Raw genomic sequence first — 18,586 nt, 5'->3', positions numbered from 1 at the left:
GCCCAGGCTGTTCCTGAAGCCGCGGCTCAGAGAGATGAAGTGTTTAACCTCAGGTCCTACAGCCTCTTAGAGGGTCAGTCCAGGTCCTCCTGCTCAGCATCCTCTGCCACCCTCTGCCTTCCCACCACCCTTTTGCTCCACTGGGAATTACTGCTGGGGTCACTGGGGCCTGCGTGCAGCCTTGACACACAGCAGCCCAGCTGGTTCTGCCCCCACCCCCACCCCAGCGCCCACAGCACCTCCCGCACCCACATGCCTCAGGGATGAGCCTCAGCAATGTGACAGGCCTGGCGGACACGTCCCTAGCAGATGTGGATCCTGCCTCCCACTGGGCCCCCAGGCTCTGGCTAAGCCTCAGCCCTTCGCTGACCACCATCATCACCCCCACCCCAGGCTCAGCCTGGGGCAGAGAGAGGACAAAGTCTGGGAGAGAAGCACATTCAGGCCCTGTAGGTGACAGGGGGACAAGAGACAGGCTTGGGGATCCAAACACAGTCCCATCCAAGACCAGGCCAGACTTCAAGTGGTACAGTCATCCCTCTTTGAGATGAGAGGGGCTGGAGGACACTGGAGCCACGACCCTGCTTTAAGCACACTTGGATGCAATCAAGAATGGCCCCCTAGGAACAGGACCCAGAACTGGGTGTCCGACCTTCCCAGGGGAACTGGAAGATTCTGAAACATCCTCAGGTTTTTGAATGTCAACTCCATTCATGGAAGGCTTTCTGCATGAGTGGATACGGGAAGTCCACCCATAGGCAGGCCCCAGGCCTCTGCTCAGCACAGCCTGGTGCCTTCCTTGAAGGACAGGAGGAGCTTTCCCTCAGCCTCCCAGAAAAAGGCCAACACTCTCCTGGACCCCAAATCCAGAGTTTATGATTTGTATCTAGTCTAATCCTCAGCTCTGTCCTACCCTTGTGTGATGCCCAAGGGTCTTCCTAAACTCTTAGGTTTGCCCTCAGCACTGCCCAGCAGCAATGGCTATGACTGTCCACTCCCAGCTGCCCACAGACCTGCGCAGGGCCTCCCAGGCCTGCAAGCAAGGGACAGAAAGCTAAGTAGGTGATTGTAGACCCTCGGGGATTGTAGCCACCTGCAGCCCCAAACGTGTGACCCTTGGAGAAGCTCGAGAAGTTAAAATAAGTCACTACCTGGAGCAGGGGCTCCTCAACCCCCTGCAGGACTTCTGGGCTCACGATCTCCACATCAAAGAAGAACTCAGGGCCCTTCTTGTTACACTGACCTCAGCACAACCTTCTGGCTGCAGGCGTCTGCTCATGTCCTGGCCCACCCGTCTATCTGTTCCCTTAACTTTCCACTCATCCACCCATCCACCCATCCATCCACCCATCCATCCACCCATCCATCCACCCATCCACCCATCCATCCACCCATCCATCCACCCATCCATCCACCCATCCATCCACCCATCCATCCACCCATCCACCCATCCATCCACCCATCCATCCACCCATCCATCCACCCACCCATCCACCCACCCATCCACCCACCCATCCACCCACCCATCCATCCACCCATCCACCCATCCATCCACCCACCCACCCATCCACCCACCCATCCATCCACCCACCCATCCACCCATCCATCCATCCATCCACACAGCCCTCACTTACCATCCACGCACATTCCTTTCAAGGCTGTTTGTTCTTTGCCATTTTATCCACCAGTTTTTCCACTTACACACTCATCTGTCCATCCATTGATCTGCAGTTCTCAAACCTCCGCACCATCCTGCACTTTAATCACCCATCATCCATTCATTCATTCATTCATCTGCTCGTTTGTCCATCCATCCATCTGTTAATCCATCCATCCGTCCCTCCATCTGTCCATCCATCCATCCATCCATCCATCCATCCATCCATCCATCCATCCAGTGCCCTTCTGATGTCCTTCCATCTGCTCTCTTTCCTGCTCATTCCCTTGGTTCATTTGCTCTTTTCATTTCAAGCCGTGCCTCTGTCTCTTCATCCTTAAATAGCTCCATCACCACCAACCCGAGGACCCAGCTGTAATCACCCATAGAACCTTGCACCTGTCTGTCATCTTTCCTCCTTCCTCATCTGAGTCCTCCATCCTTCTCTGTTCCCTGTACCCAAACCAAGAGAGGAGTCACTGCATTCTGCCCTTCTGAAACCCCAGGGTTGGGACCAGAATAAGGAGTCCCCACCGGGTGGGAAATGGTGAAGTCAAAGGGCATCCCAGGCTGGTGCCGGAAGGTGGTAAGCCTTCCATGGCGGTACACCTGACGTCCTAAACAACTCTGAGGAATGAGTTCCGCACGTGGGGACTGTGGAGTCTCCAAACTCAATGGGCTGTGGAACCCTTTCCCTGATGCCCCAGATCCCCAAACAAAACAAACTCCACAGGCCAACCCTTGTCTCCAGAGAGCTGAGCCATGTGTGGCATGCAGCAAGTGCTCAATTAGTGCGTGTCAATGAATGTGACTCTCACTGAAGAAGTCGTGCTCCCTAGTGACCCTGCCTTTTCAGTTCTGCCCCTGTGTGACCTCAGCCAACTCGCCAAGTCCTAGCCTCTGCTTTTCTATCCAGGAAATGGACCTTGGGGTCTCATGGGTACAGACCTATGAGGGGAGTGTGGAGACAGGCACTGGCCACGGGTTGACCCCTCAGGCTAGAGGGAAACAGAGGCCTGGGGGACACAAAGCTTCCAGATTGTGGGTATTTGGAAGCCTGATTAGTGCTTCCTGCTCCTGCCCAGCTTGATGCAGCATGAACTGGAATTTCCCGATAATTTGCCCTAATTAACAATGCCGCCTCCCCTCCCCCCTGCACCCTTGGCTCCTTACTCAGCTCCCAGCGCCCCAGGGAGCTCTCAAGGAGTCCAGCTGGTCCAGGAGGCCCAGTTGCCACCTCCCACCCACCTGACGCCTTCTCAGCTGCACAGTTGTTGCTTCTAGAACCTACAGCCAGTTACCCCACAGGGCGATCAGGGCAACCCGACTCCTCAGCCCACACCTGTCCGAACTGCCCAACTCCGAGGTCCCAGGACACACAGTAAATGCCCTCAACCAACCCCCTGGCTGCCCTCCAGGGCACAGAGGTTAGTGTTCCTCGGATAGCCTGGAAATGTCTTCTGTCCTGTGACTGTGGCTGAACCTCCCATTGGGCACAGCCCTTCCTCCTTCTGGTCAGCATTTATCGGGTACTTCCTGTGTGTCCAGCCCTGTACCAGGTGTAAAGACACAGAAGACCAAATTCTGGGCCCCAGCTTAAAACCCAATGGGGGTGAGGAGTGATCACAGGTAAAAGACACACAGACAAGCCACTGTGTCACGAGCAAAAACAACACATGATGATTCTACCTGTAGAAAATTCCAGAGAAATAAAGCCGTTCTTAGCAATGTGGGTGGCTGCCCCATCGGTGATGGCCATGGGAAAGTGGGGCAGCAAGAACCGGGTCACAGAAGGAGAAGACCCGGATTGGAGGATAGAGGATACACCTGAGGCCTTGATGGCACTGGTGGGCTCGGGAGTGCACCTAAGGGGCACAGCTCACAGAGGTCTGCTGCGGGCCGTGTTCTAGCCATGTGCCTGTCAAATGTCAATAAAAGTGCCAGAGAGAAAGGGGGTAACTGTGACTCACTGTGCCCTTGCAACAGTGAGAACCCTAGAGTAGGAAGTCAGAGAAGCCTTCCTGGAGGAGGCAGCAGTAAGTTGGAAAAATGAGTGACTCAAGGAACGAAGAAAAGAGCATGTGGTTAAAGTCCACGTGGTCTGTGTTCAAATCCTTCCTACTCTGATTCACACAATGCTGTGTGGCTTTGGGTGAAAGGCTTGACCTCTCTGAGAACCAGTTTTCCACATCTGTGACATGGATCTCGCAGCAGGATATACCTCATAGGGCAATTTAGTCTACGGGATGTTGGTGGCCTGGCATTCAGCCATCACACTGTCCCCGAGGCCCTGAGGCAGGAGGACAGCATGGGCAAAGGCCATGGTCCCAGCAGAGTTGGGGACTGTTAGTGCCCTGGCGAGGCCTAGAGTTGGGGTTGAACTTTGTGAACCTCAGGACAGGAGCTACGGTGGCCTCTTGAGCACTGGAGACCAAGGGATGGAGAACGGGGATTTCAACTACAATTTTAAAACCTGTGGAATCACGGGACTAGAAGGGAATGGCCCCCACCCCACCCCCTTTCTGCACTTACTGCTGAGAACAAATGAAGGGCTGCGAGCTGAGCCTTCTCGCATGCCTCTAGTGTGGGGGAACTTACTACTCTCACTGTTGGGCCTGACAGGAACCTCACAACTGGACAGCTCTGCTCTTCGACCCACACAGACGCCATCCTGGAAAGAGGCAGCCATGGGAGCTGGTCTGACTGAGGCTCCCTGCCTCAGCTCCCTGGGGCTGCTATCCCTTCTTTGGCTGATGGGAGAAGTTTGCACCCCTCCCGGAATCATCTTAGGCCTGTGAGGTACTTGGCAGCCCTGGGGTGCCCCTGTCCCGCCCATCTATTCCCATCTGGGGGGCCAAGGTCGACCTGGGGGCAGGCGGGCCAGGCCCTGTCTGGGGATAAAGGCAGGCGCCCCAGGGTACAGCCAGCTTAATAACAGGCTCCAGGATCCAGGGGGTTTGAACTCGGGCTAATAGGCTCAAACACAAATTGAACAGCCCACGTTCCCGTCAGTGTCTCTGACAGCCAACTGTTCCCACACTTGGTGCTCGCTCCTGTCCGGCTCCTCCCACCCACCCTCATTGGTGGAGCCCCCTCTGTGTGCCCACCTTATACAATGGTACCAGACACAAGCTCTCCCTCCTGCCATGGGCCTGTGCTCCTCTGCCTGCCCCCTTGGTACCCTTTACCAGCCAGGCTGTGACCTTCCCCTGAGGCCTTTGCCCCGGCTGTACCTCCTGCCTGGAACTTTCTTTGCTCATAGAAGCCACAAAGGCTCAGCCTTCAAGCCTTCAGGCTAATGTCACCTTCTCAGTGAGGCCCTTGAACCTGCCCTGCAGCTCTCTCCCGTCACCCCGCTCCTTTTCTTCACCAGTGAAAAGGTCCTGTCTCTGTCTATAGACCAGGCTGGCCTCGAACTCACAGAGATCTACCTGCCTCTGGTTCGTGAGTACTGAAATTAAAGATGTGAGCCCCCCTGTCTGGCTCTGGAGATCTTTTTAAATATATGCATTTTATTTTTTTTTAAAAAAAAAAGATTCAAGCCGGGCGGTGGTGTCGCATGCCTTTAATCCCAGCACTCGGGAGGCAGAGGGAGGCGGATCTCTGGGAGTTCGAGGCCAGCCTGGTCTACAAGAGCTAGTTCCGGGACCGGCACCAAAGCTACAGAGAAACCCTGTCTCGAAAAACCAAAAAAAAAAAAAAAAGATTCATTTTATTTAACGTGAGTGGGTTTTTTGGATGCCTATGTGTCTGCACACCATTTTTTGCTTAGTGCCCAAGGAGGCCAGGAGAGGGTGTCGGGTCCCCATGGACCGGAGTTACCATGTAGGTGCTATGAATTGAACCTAGGTCCTCTGAAAGAGCATCCAGGGCTCTTAATGACTGAGCCAGCCCTCCAACCCTTTAACTATATAGCTGTAAATTTTCACTGCACACATCCATATTTATAAGGCACTATAAATATGTATAGTAATCATCACAGCCAGTTAAACACAGAAACCAGAGCTACAGACAGAGCAGGCACAGTAGAGCCAAAGGTGGGCATCCCATGAGTGGGCTGGCTGGACTGAGCCATGCTGGCCCCAGTGACCTGGTGACCTCTCACCTCCATGTGCCTGGTTCTCTGTCCCCTGCGCACCTGCACCCCCCTCACCCCTCCTCACTAGTCTTTGGCACCCAAACTTCTCAACTTTCCCTCCTTTTGCGGGATGCCAGCTGGCCCCGAGCCAGCCCCGCTCCCCCGCCTGCTGCCCTTCCTGGACACAGGCCCATGAAGGATGAGGAAGGGCCTGCGGTGGCTGGCCGGGTGCCATGAGAACACGGCCCCTGGGGCCCAAGTCTCCCTTCTGCACTACCAGACACCTGTGTAATGAGTGCCATTACGGGGACCCGCCAGGCAGGCCCCAGCTCGCCCCAGCCACCCAGGCTGTGAGGGTGATGCAGTTGGGGTGCAGGGCGTATTGGGGGTGCAATGTCTGGGGGTTGGACCCAAAGTTCCACCCTGTGTTTCTGGATAAGCCAGGCCCAATTTCTGGTCTTCTGCAGACCCTAAACCTCAGGCCTCACCATCCAAGCTGATGAAAAGGAGTCAGAGAAGGGTAGGCACTTATTGAACACTTACTGTATGCCCACTTGGTCTTCGGAGCTGGCTCCTGTCACTTCCCACTATGGGACATTTCCCTGTTTTCTGTTTCTTTTCCATCTCTTTCCATGCGAACTCAGACACGTACCTACTGCGTGTCAGACTCTCACTCCCTCTGTGAACTCATTGTCTTTAGCACAGCCCTGCAAGTCAGATAACGCAATTAACTCATTTACAGACAGAGCTCAGAGAGGTGGAGCAACTGGTTCGAAGTCACACAGCTGATAGCTGCAGAAACAGGAGCAGGTCCAGGCCCTCGGGCTCTAGAATCTACGTTCCTAACCGTTGCACACCGTGCCCCCATCAGCCCACACAGGCAGGATAATTCTCACTATTGCACCCCCAGTCCCCAGTCCAGGGCCTGACACATAGTAGGTGCTCAAAAAAGAGGCGGAGTGAGGCTGGCGAGATGGCTCAGTGCGAGAAGGCACGCGCTGCCAAGCCTGACCCCTGCTCTGACGTCCACATACATGTGTGGTGTACACGCATGCGCACACACATGAATACGTATAAAAGATTACAATACCGGCAGAAGGACGGAGTGAACGAACGAGAGGAGCTCATTTACCAAGGAAGAGCTAAGGCTCAGGGAGGTGAGGGACGTGCAGGAGTCACAGTACGGCATGGATGTCACAGAACGGAGATGCGTGTGACTCCTGCCCCCTACCCTCTTGCTGCTATGTCCGTGACCCCTCTCCTAAGCCGCTGTGACTCCAGCTATGCCCCATGAGGGCAGAGGGTGCCTCAGCCCACGTGGAGAATGGACCGTGCTGTAGCCTGGGCCTGTCATTCCAGGTCTGCCCTGGATCCAGTCTGAGACCTGAGCCTCTGCCCCATCCGTCCATCCTCTCCAGGATCCCGAGCAGTGGACAACTCTGGCCTGTCCCCCAGGGCCTCTTTATCTGCCGCTCCCTTTCCTGGGAGACCTCCAGTCTTGCTGTCCCAGCCGGAGGGGTCCTCGGAGGCAGCCACCCATGCCGCCCACAGCCGCAGCCTCTGGTGCCGCCTCCCTGCCCGTCTCTGACCTCCTGTTCTCAGTGGGCTCCCGGACAGAATGAGCCCCCCACTTGGCTTTTCTTCCCAGCTGCCTCTGGCCTCGAGGGTGGCTATGCTCTGGCCCTAGAGGATAGAGAACACGAGTCTTGCTGCCATCAGATCACGTATGGTGGCTGTTCAATCTGCGCTGACCCCTGTGCAGTGTCGCCATCCCTCCTGCCTGCTGCCAAACTCATCACTTACCTTTCCTGATTGCCCCGGTCCCCTGCCTCCCCCAGGGCCTTTACACTGGCTGGGCACGCTGCCTCCTGCTGGGAAACCGCCCCACTTGGTGCCCATCCATGTCATCTCAGGAGGCCCTTCCCCACTGCCCAGTTTGTCATCTCTTATGTGTCCGCCATGGTCCTAGTCTGGGACCAAAATGTCCTGCCATCCATGTGCGAACTCTCCCTCACTGTAGCTGCCAACCCCCAGCAGCAGAGACCTGTATACAGAAGGTACTCAAGCAAGGCCTGTGAGATAAAGGAAAGAGAGTCAAAGAGCGTCTCTAGCCCCATGGACCCTGGCCTGGCCTTGAAGCTGGGAACCAAGAGGTCCCCTTCTGTCAGGGAACACCTCTCTGCACCCCACACCTCTCTGGTTCCCAGCCTTGTGAAAACCACCGCCTCCATCTTGCCTGGGGTGGCCGAGGGTGCCCGGGGGTGGGGGTGGTGATTGATTGGGTGGAATGCCCTCAGCTAGATGCTCCATCTGTCCTCGGGGACTCTCAAGGTCAGGAAGCCAAGCAGCTCCACAGAGGAAACTGAGGCACAGTGTATCTGGCCACGTGCCAAGCTGTGCAGCATACCTAAGAGGGGTCGAGATGGGGGCTTGCTGGGTTCAGGCTCCTCAGCACGCCACGCCTCAGTTTCCCCCTGCCCCCGCTGTGAAAGGAATTCATCTGAGGTGTATCCACACTCAGAACAACTTGCCCCTCCTCCATGAATCTGACCTTCCCCATCTGTCAAACAGGGTCACATTCGAGCCCTTCTTGCAAGGCTAAGCTGTCCATACCCAGCTCTTGAGGGAGGCCAGGGCCTCATGTGCAGCCTAACCATGGTCCCAAAGGGCAGCTCTGGGTGCCCACGGCCTCTGCTGGGATACTAGGGCAAAGGTCAAGGGGTCCCAGGTGGGACGTGCAGGCTGGGGGAGGACTCGAGTGGCTAGGATAGGAGCTGCAGCAGGCTGGGGTGACTCACCCTCTGGCCAGGCTGGAGGCTGGCCACAGCCCCCACGCGCCCCTCTGGGCTCTGCCTTGCACCCAAAAATGCTGTGTCATGCTCCGTCATGTGGCTCCGGGTCATTAATACCCGAGTTCTGGGAAGCTTGGGCCGTGTTCCCGGAAGGGGTCAACCGGTTCAGTAAACAGATTGGCTGTCTCCTCGTCACAGCCTGAAGCTCGGGAGGCGGGAGGTAGGGGGCTGGCAGCAAAGGGGACAGAGCAACAGCCCCTGGCCCTGTTTGAAGCTGGCACCTCCCTGGGCAGCCTGGTCCAGGCTTGACAGATGTGGGCAGAAACCAAGGCTCAGAGCAGGCAAGGCATTAGCCCGAGGTAGCACAGCCCGTCCAGGGTTCAGATCTGGGATGCTGGTCTCACCATGCAGAGTTCAGACTCCCACACTGCCTCCCCCCTCACACCCCCATTCCTAACCTACCCCCTCAGGACACTTGTTGAAGTCAGAAAAACTGGCTAGAAGGCAGTTTAGGAAGGAAGTGGGATTGAGGACAGTTGGGCTGGGTCCAGTGGTATTCTATCATGGTCAACAGCAGCCGATCACCTACTGTGAACCTGGCGAGCACGTGTCTTTAATGAAGAAACCTACTAAGTGCTTGACACCCAGAGCCCCACCAGATGAGTGCCATCTTTGACCCCCTTATCGGGTGACAGTCTGAGGAAGAAGAGGATTTGCACTAACCGGGGAAGAGCAGGCTCCAGAGCTGACGGTCTGGACAAAGCATCACTTCCCTGTGCCTGCTGTATGACCCAACAGCGGTGACTCTACCTCCTGCGGCCTCAGTTTACCATCCAGTAAACAGAACGGTTAGGGCGCTCACATCATGAGGACCCAGCCTAGGTGGGGTTAGATAGCTCTAGCTTAGAGTTCAGATCCTGCTGTTTGATCCTGGGCATGATAGTTTGACTGCTCTGTTCTTTTTTTTTTAAGTTTTTTTAAAATTTTTTTTATTTTTTATTTTTTTTATTTTATTTATTTATTAAAGATTTCTGCCTCCTCCCCGCCACCGCCTCCCATTTCCCTCCCCCTCCCCTGATCAATTCCCCCTCCTTCATCAGCTCGAAGAGCAATCAGGGTTCCCTGACCTGTGGGAAGTCCAAGGACCACCCACCTCCATCCAGGTCTAGTAAGGTGAGCATCCAAACTGCCTAGGCTCCCCCAAAGCCAGTACGTGCAGTAGGATCAAAAACCCATTGCCATTGTTCTTGAGTTCTCAGTAGTCCTCATTGTCCGCTATGTTCAGCAAGTCCGGTTGCTCTGTTCTTTGTACCCGTGTTGTCCAAAAGACAAGAAGGGGGAATGAGCTGGACCCTCTCTAAGCCATCCTTGTCGGGCCAGGACTTCTGGAGGACCAAGCACTCGTATCTAGCCTAAGATGGGCCTGCTGGGTTGGGGTCAGAGAGCCCACAATGAACCACAATGAGATATCTGCTCAGTCGTCATACCTGTTCCTCCAGGCTCCCGTGTGCAGCCAGCACCAGGCACTACCACAGCACCCTCCTTCCCACCCAGGAACTTTACCCCGTGGTGGACACCACGTCCCTTCTCTAATCAGACGCTTCCTTCTGCACGCACCACTCTGCAGCCTGGATGGGCCCACCAGAGCTTCGTCTTTAGTCTCAGGAGCTGGCATTGTCTGCATGTGCAGCGGCCTCGCTCAAAACTAGCACCGAAACCCAACCCTCAAGCCCTCCTACCAGGTGCCCGCTTACACACATGTGTCTACCTGGGAGCCCACCCGGATGCTCACACAGAAAGCAAGTGCCCCAGACACCCTGCAGAGCACCTCCTTTTCCCTCCATGGTCATTCCACTTCAGCTGTTTTACACGATACTGTGAGCCTCAGTGGCTGTGAGATTTGGGGTGAAAAAAGAATTGTTATCCCTAAAATCCTTAATGAAACCTATCAAATTAAAATCACTAAATTCTTAGTTAATCCCACAAACTTCACAGTTTGACAAGATGTCCCACCTGGGATTTATGAAAATGTTTGTGTCATGTGTGAGCAATCTGCCCTGAAGAATGCTCCCCGCTGGGCAAACATTCCCCTGATACCCTTGGGCTCACCAAGAACCCGAGTCTATGGTAAATAAGATGCCGACCACAGCCAGGCATTTCGGAAGCTCGCCGATAAATACTATGGGGCTTTGGAGATACACTCCCAGCTCTGCTTTGGGCCTGGCCTCTCTCCACGTGTCGCCATCAGCCCCCACTGCCCTCACCCCACTTGGAAACCAGGCTAGGGTGTACCTGCTCCCACTCATGTTCCTCTAGCCCCTGGAATACCTCTCCTCCTTTTGTAGGAATCCAACAGTTCTCAGAGCTGAGTTCAAATCCCACTTCTACCACCTGATACCACATGCTTGCCCGGCAACCCAGACTGGACTGTGGCTTTTAATCGGCTGTGCTTCCCACCACCTGCAAGAGTCCTTCTCGGGAGAGGAGTGGGCTGTCAGAGAAGGGTCTCAGACTCTCAGTCCTCAGGCCAGAGCTGGGCGGTGGATTAGTTTATTTCCCCAACACTTAAGAACCTGTTGAGGGCTTCCAAGATGGCTCAGGGGATGGAGGTGTTGCTGCCAAGTCTGATGATCTCAGTTCAATCCCTGAGACCTAGAAGGGAGAACTGACTCCCCAAGCTGTCCTATGATGTCCACATACGTGCTATGGCACACGTAAACACACACACACACACACACACACACACACACGGATTTTAAAATGAAAATTAACTAGCAGGTTGGAGACTGGGTCCTAGCTCAGCAGGTAGAAGGCACGCCTTGTATGAACGAGGTCCTGGGTTTGTCCCCAGTACCACCGAACCTTACGTGACAGTACACACCCATCATCCCAGGAAGATCAGGAGATCAAGGTCATCCTTGGCTATGTGGTAAGTTTAGGGCTAGCCTGAGCTACATGAGAGAAGGAGAGGGAGAAAAATCTGGTGAGGATGTGATGACCTCCTAGGCTTCCTGCAATCTGGAATCTGGCACGGGTTCTGTGCACTGGAAGCTTCTGGTTCTTTCCACCCAACAGGAGCCATCTGCAGTTCCTAGGACCAGCGAGCAGAAGGATGAGGGGCAGGATGTGAGACTGGGCAAAAGGCCTAGGTGTCCACGTCATAACGGCTTATGGAGATATTTAAATGGAGTCAATGGGATTGCAGCAGGCTCCCAGGAGCAGCCCTCAGGGTTCCTTTACTCTGTCCCCACCCCAGAAGGGGCTAGCCTCGAATCTTCAGTTTATAAAATGACTGAAGGAACTCTTGACCTATTTTTGAAACACACACACACACACACACACACAGAGAGAGAGAGAGAGAGAGAGAGAGAGAGAGAGAGAGAGAGAGAGAGAGAGAGAACAGTCAAAATATCCTGGTTTTCAATAACAAAGAATCTACTTTATCTCATGGAAAATTCTCTCAGTCAGAACACACATACCGAGAAAGAGAAAATGTGAGAACAAGAGGAGCCACTACTGGCCTGATGCTGGGGACATTGGTCAAGGCTGGTGTCACCCCAGAGGTCAGGCTGGGGAAGGCAGTCCCTCACCCGGGTGACCAGGGACATGGACGGCTGTGAGAACAGGGGACAGACAGCCTGATGCTCTGGAGTGGTGAATGTGACTGAGAGGGGAAGAAAACAAACAGCTGGACAGTGGACAAGGCCAGCTCTTCTAGAAACTTCTAAACCAGAAATGGCCAAGGAGGCCACGTAGAAGCACACACTAGAGTTTTGTTTGTTTGCCTTTAATTTGATTTGTTGGCCAGGATTTAAAAATCAGGACTTTTCACACATGACATCAGACTTCTGGTTCGTCTTAATACATGGAAAAATCTGGGCGACATGCCGGCTCAAGGTGCCACCCCCAGAGGAGTCTGTCTCTCAGCTCCCTGCCTCGCCCACGGTGTCGCACCATACCTCCTGGGCCCGAGGTGTCTGCAAGTTGGCTCTCCTGATGACTCTTACTGTGGAGGACGCCGGCAGTATACTGAAGACCCAGAAGGATGCAGGCTCCCAGCTCCCCGCAGCAAAGCAACAGCCAGAGCCTCCCCCAGGAGCCTGTCGGGTCCCCAGGAGCTGCTGACCCTGGACCTAGGCCCCGGGTCAGGGAAGGCCCCGTCCTGTTTAGGTTTTGTGGTCTCGTGAGTAACCGAGTGGAAAAAAACAAGGTTGAAAAGATAACAATTACGATGAAATTAAATCAAATCAGGCCCGTGACTCATTTATGGAGCCGTAAAAACAGAAAACAAAAACAAGCTGGTTCTAGAGAAGAGAGTGGGGCGAGAAGGCGGAGGAGAGACCCAGAGCGAAGTCTGCCGGGGAGCCACCACTGAGGGGCTCTGCTGGACCAGCGGGGAGTGGGGAAACCGGGTCCCACAGCTGGGAAACCAGGCCCAGACAGGGCTGGGGACCCTCAGAGCTGCCTGGGAGTGTGGGTGAGGGGCCCAGACCCCCAGACAACCATGGTGTCACCTGTCACCACAGACTGCCATGGGCTTCAGAAAGCCAGCCTCAAGACCCAGGCCCATCCCAGAAACAGCAAAGGAACCCAGATACCGGGCCTGAGACAAGGATCCTCTGCCCAGTGAGGAGCCCTTGTCCCCATTTGGCAGTAATGGTGTCCCTTCTACGATGTGTTTGAAGGCACCAGGAGCTGGTGGCCATGACCAGGCAGCTCTCAGTTCCCAGAAGTCTTAGCTTTGGTCCTGGGAGCTGAGAGCTGCCCTCAGCCTGAACGAATGCCCCAGAGGTCGCCCTGACCCAGGACCCGACAGCAGGGGCAGCAGGGAGCTGGGAGAGGCAGCATCTGGGGAGGGTTGGCTTGGAAAAGGTTGGACTCAGGGAATGCTGGGAGGGGGCCATGGAAACCACCCCCAGGGCCCGGCTTTGGAGTGAGAGCTTCGCAGGGTGGGTGTGAGGCTAAATTGTTTTCATTCACTCCCCCTCCTCCTCCAGCTCTCACTGGTGACTTTCCTGTGTCGTTTCTTTCAGGAGTACAGGGGACATGACAGTGAGCCAGATGGGCCAAGACAGAGCTGGTCTGGGGGGAGGGGGTGGACATGCCAGCAAAGCCACTAAGCCTGAGGCAGTGGTTAGAGCCATGGAGATGAATCCAGCAAGAAGGGAGTGTGGTTGAGAGTACAGGGCCTGGCCACTCGGGGAAAGGGGATCCAGATTGGCAAAACAATGCCTGCGAAGGCCGTGGGGTGGGGTGTGCCTGTGTTTCTGAAGAGTGGCCACGCTGCCCGAGTGCCAGAAGTAAGCACATCCTGGGTCCCCAGCCCGACTTTACTATCTGGACTTCCAGAAGAGGAACTTTGGGCTCAGAGAGGGGAAGTGACTTGCCCAGAGTCACACAGCCAGGAAATGCCAGGCTACGCAGGGGTGTGTTCATGCTGACTGGGGCCCTGTGTATATAACCAGGATGCATGGTCTAGGGGTGGCTCCCAGAGAGTGTGTCACCCGCCTGGGTCACAGCCGTGGGTGGCACAATTGTGCAATCCGGAGCCCTGAAGGGAACCAGGCCAGGGCAAAGGCTGGGCTAAAACAGCCTGGCCCCACCCTAAGCTCTGCCCTCCCTTCTCTCTGTCTCCCAGGCCCTACAAGATCTAGAAGTCAACCAGTCACCAGGTGATCAAGAAGCTCATTCAGACCGAGGTGTGAATGACTGCTGGTACACGCGCGCGCGCGCACACACACACACACACACACACTGTGCCTGTTCCTGGCACAGAGACAGCCTTCACTTTTCATCTGTCAAATAACGGGTCCACTTAGGCGGCCTCTGACAGCCGTTGTAGATTCCTGGGTCCAGAGAAAGGCACAGCTTCCCGAGGTCACTTCCAGAGGTCCCAACCTGCTCTCCCCTAACTGACTACACAGAGCCCACTGCACCCACACGCTGTTCCTGTGACACCCCAGGCCTTTGCACATCTGTCCACTGTCTGGGAGGATCCTGCCCTAAGAGGAAAATTAGCACAACAGCAGGAGGCAGTCAAAGGAATAAGCAGTTCTCAACCTGTGGGTCGCGACCCCTTTGGCAAACCTCAAGCTCCAAAAGTATTTGCATTATGATTCATAACAGTAGCAAAATTATGGTTATGAGCTAGCAATGAAATAATTTCATGGTTGGGGTCACCACCATATGAGAAATTGTATTAAACGGTTGCAGAATTAGGAGGGTTGAGGACCACTGGAACACAGGACTCAAAGGGTTAAAAGGAGGCATTGACTGAGACCTTGGAGAAAGGAGAGCACCCTGGGACTACACTGAGGATGTGGGCTCTGGCAGGGACACAGAGTGTGCAAAGGCAGGGACACAGAGTGTGCAATGGCAGGGACACAGAGTGTGCAAAGGCAGGGACACAGAGTGTGCAATGGCAGGGACACAGAGTGTGCAAATGCAGGGACACAGAGTGTGCAATGGCAGGGACACAGAGTGTGCAAAGGCAGGGACACAGAGTGTGCAATGGCAGGGACACAGAGTGTGCAAAGGCAGGGACACAGAGTGTGCAATGGCAGGGACACAGAGTGTGCAAAGGCAGGGACACAGAGTGTGCAAAGGCAGGGACACGGAGTGTGCAAATGCAGGGACACAGAGTGTGCAAAGGCAGGGACACAGAGTGTGCAATGGCAGGGACACAGAGTGCAAAGGCAGGGACACAGAGTGTGCAAATGCAGGGACACAGAGTGCGCAAAGGCAGGGACACAGAGTGTGCAAAGGCAGGGACACAGAGTGTGCAATGGCAGGGACACGGAGTGTGCAAAGGCAGGGACACAGAGTGTGCAAAGGCAGGTACACAGAGTGTGCAAAGGCAGGTACACAGAGTGTGCAATGGCAGGGACACAGAGTGTGCAATGGCAGGGACACAGAGTGTGCAATGGCAGGGACACAGAGTGTGCAAAGGCAGGGACACAGAGTGTGCAATGGCAGGGACACAGAGTGTGCAAAGGCAGGGACACAGAGTGTGCAAAGGCAGGGACACAGAGTGTGCAATGGCAGGGACACAGAGTGTGCAAAGGCAGGGACACAGAGTGTGCAAAGGCAGGGACACGGAGTGTGCAAAGGCAGGGACACAGAGTGTGCAATGGCAGGGACACGGAGTGTGCAAAGGCAGGGACACAGAGTGTGCAAAGGCAGGGACACAGAGTGTGCAATGGCAGGGACACGGAGTGTGCAAAGGCAGGGACACAGAGTGTGCAAAGGCAGGGACACAGAGTGCAAAGGCAGGGACACAGAGTGTGCAATGGCAGGGACACAGAGTGTGCAATGGCAGGGACACAGAGTGTGCAAAGGCAGGGACACAGAGTGTGCAATGGCAGGGACACAGAGTGTGCAAAGGCAGGGACACAGAGTGTGCAAAGGCAGGGACACAGGGTGTGCAAAGGCAGGGACACAGAGTGTGCAAAGGCAGGGACACAGAGTGTGCAAAGGCAGGGACACAGGGTGTGCAAAGGCAAGAACACGATGTGCAAAGGCTCTGAGGCAGATTGGACCCTCAGTTCACACAAAGCAACAATGAAACCATGGAGGGGGTTGGTGGTGACCACAACCACCAGGGAAGGGGGATGCTGAAGGCCAGAGTCTGGTGGCAACTGTGAAAGTGGGGGCACAGATGAGTACTGGATGAATCTGAAGGGTCTCAAATGACAAACATCAGACACAGGGCAAGTGAGAATGGGGGCCTTTAACCACGAGGGAGACATGGAGGTTGGGAACGGCCTCCAGGCCGCCCCAGTGGTGGAAAGGACTGGGTCTGGGTGGAGGGAAGCACTAGGAACTCGCCTGTTTGGATGAGGATAAAAACTACAGCCCCTGCTCAGTCTGGCGCTAGCCCGTGTCACCATGTGACTCCACTGCACCAGTGTTTGTCCCTGAAGCCAGCACCACAGCAGGCCCCTTCTGCAGAGCCTAGGGACAGCCCCCAGGGCCACCTAACAGCAGGAGACATTAAGAAGGCACAGGGTTCTTGGATTAATCTGGTTGTGACCCCAGAGTAGAGCCCAGGCTTCAAAGTTGCTGTTTCCCAGAGAACAGCATGGATGGATCCTGAGGCCCCTGGGAAAGGGTCAGTGGCAAATCAGAAGTCCCAGTCAGAGGGACTGAGGAGGCAGGGGAGAAAATCTTTCCCTCTTTCTTTCTTTCTTTCAACACACACACACACACACACACACACACACACACACACACACACACACACACACGAAGCACGCACACTCCTGAAGTCACCCCATCACTCATCACTCAGGGACAAATACCCAAGGCCCCCAGGATGGGACAGTAGCAAAGTTACACTTTAAACCTGGGTCTTTGAGACCAGGTCTGGGCCACTAAGCTGTGCTGGGGTACCAGGCTGTTCCTGGGGTGTGGAGGCTGAGGGGGTTCCTGAGCTTCAGGGTCAGTCAGATTCTTGGTCCAACCCCAGAGGGGGACCCCACCAGCCCAGAAGTCCCCAGCCAGGTCTGTGCCTGGTCCCTGTGCATTAGGACAACTACCTAGGAAAGGAAACTGGGGCTGGACTGGGGACCAAGGTGCCCCAGGCTCTGACTCCCCACTGTTTCTCAGTCCCCCTCTTCTGGAGGAACTGGATACCCTAGGCTCCAGCTCCCAGCAGATCATGGTCACCATTAACCCCCTCTCTTAAAATGAATGCACTGTGCTCTCCCATCCCGCCCCATTCCCTGGCCAGCTGGACCCACTCGGATGCAGAGTGCTGTGTGACATCAGAAAGGTGACATTCCCTTTCTGGACCTGGGGCGATATCAGCCTGTGCAGCTATATGAAGCTTGGGTCTGGGCCACTGTCCCTGGGCTGGGAGGGGAGGTCACACTCTGCTCGCAGGCTCACCGCCCAGGAGTCACTCCCTGTTCTTCAGACATTTACAGAGTGCCTGCTGTGCACAGGTACTGCAGTCAGCTCAGGGGACATTGCAGGGAACAGAGCCAATGAAAGACCAGGCAGCCAGCAAGCAAGTGAGCCACGAAGGAGCAGAAGGGGTGGCCATCGGTCACCGGTCCAGACAGGGCAGGTGGCAGAGAAGACGCAGGGGTGAGGGATTTCTTCATATTGTCATTACCCTTGAAGGCCATGACAGTTCTACCTCAGCCTGCTCAGGTTTCTCCTGATCTTCTGGCTGGGTCTGGGTCCCCTCAAGTTTATCACACAGAGTCTGCCACAATCTCAGGAAATGGGGCTCCTACTGTCCCCCAGACAAGGACAGAGAGACCCAGAGAGGTGAGGTGAACAGCCAATGGTCACACAGCCAGGAAGTAGCAGTCAGGAATTGGGTGGGAGAAGAAGGGTGACCAATGCCAGGTGGGTGTCCCAAAGCCACTCCTGGAAGGCATCAGGCAGGCACCAGGCAGGGCTTGGATGGGGTCAGCTGGACAGAGCTGGGTGGAGAGCCAGCTGGGACCAAAGCCTTAGCAGCCACAGGTTATGGCCCTTGGGCCCCAGATAGGGTGACAGCCACACCCAGGCTCAGAACTGGCCACGCCGCCTGCTGGAACATGAAGTACTCAGACCAGAGGCTCAAAATAGAATGCACCGAGCCTGGGGGTGCCTGCGCTTGGGGAAGAGCTAAGCCATGTCCTGCCAGTCTGAGGACCCTAGGTCAGGGCTGGGTCTCCCCTGTAGCACTAATAATAAAAAACCAGACAGATGTTGGGGTTCAACCTAAAGATCAGAAAAGCAAAGCAGCCAACCGCTAGAAAGACCTTTTACCTCTACCAAGTCTTCAGACAGAAGGGGTGAGATCCTGACTCCATAAATGCTAGACTCCACACTCCACGAGTTCCTGTCTCCTCCTTATATTCCTCTCTCTGTTCAGCCATATCTCTCCTGTCTCCGCCTCCCTACTGCTGGGATTAAAGGTGTGGGATGCCAAGCGCTGGGATCACTTTTGTGTGAGCTCTGTTTCTCTTTTAGACAGATTCAATCTTGTGTAGCTCAGGGTGGCCTCGAATTCACAGAGATGTGTCTGCCTCTGCCTTCTGAACCCTGCGATTAAGGGTGTAT

The sequence above is a fragment of the Microtus pennsylvanicus genome, chromosome 2 (genome assembly GCF_037038515.1).
Source record: "Microtus pennsylvanicus isolate mMicPen1 chromosome 2, mMicPen1.hap1, whole genome shotgun sequence".
NCBI classification, from domain to species: domain Eukaryota; kingdom Metazoa; phylum Chordata; class Mammalia; order Rodentia; family Cricetidae; genus Microtus; species Microtus pennsylvanicus.
This window is presented reverse-complemented; position numbering follows the sequence as displayed.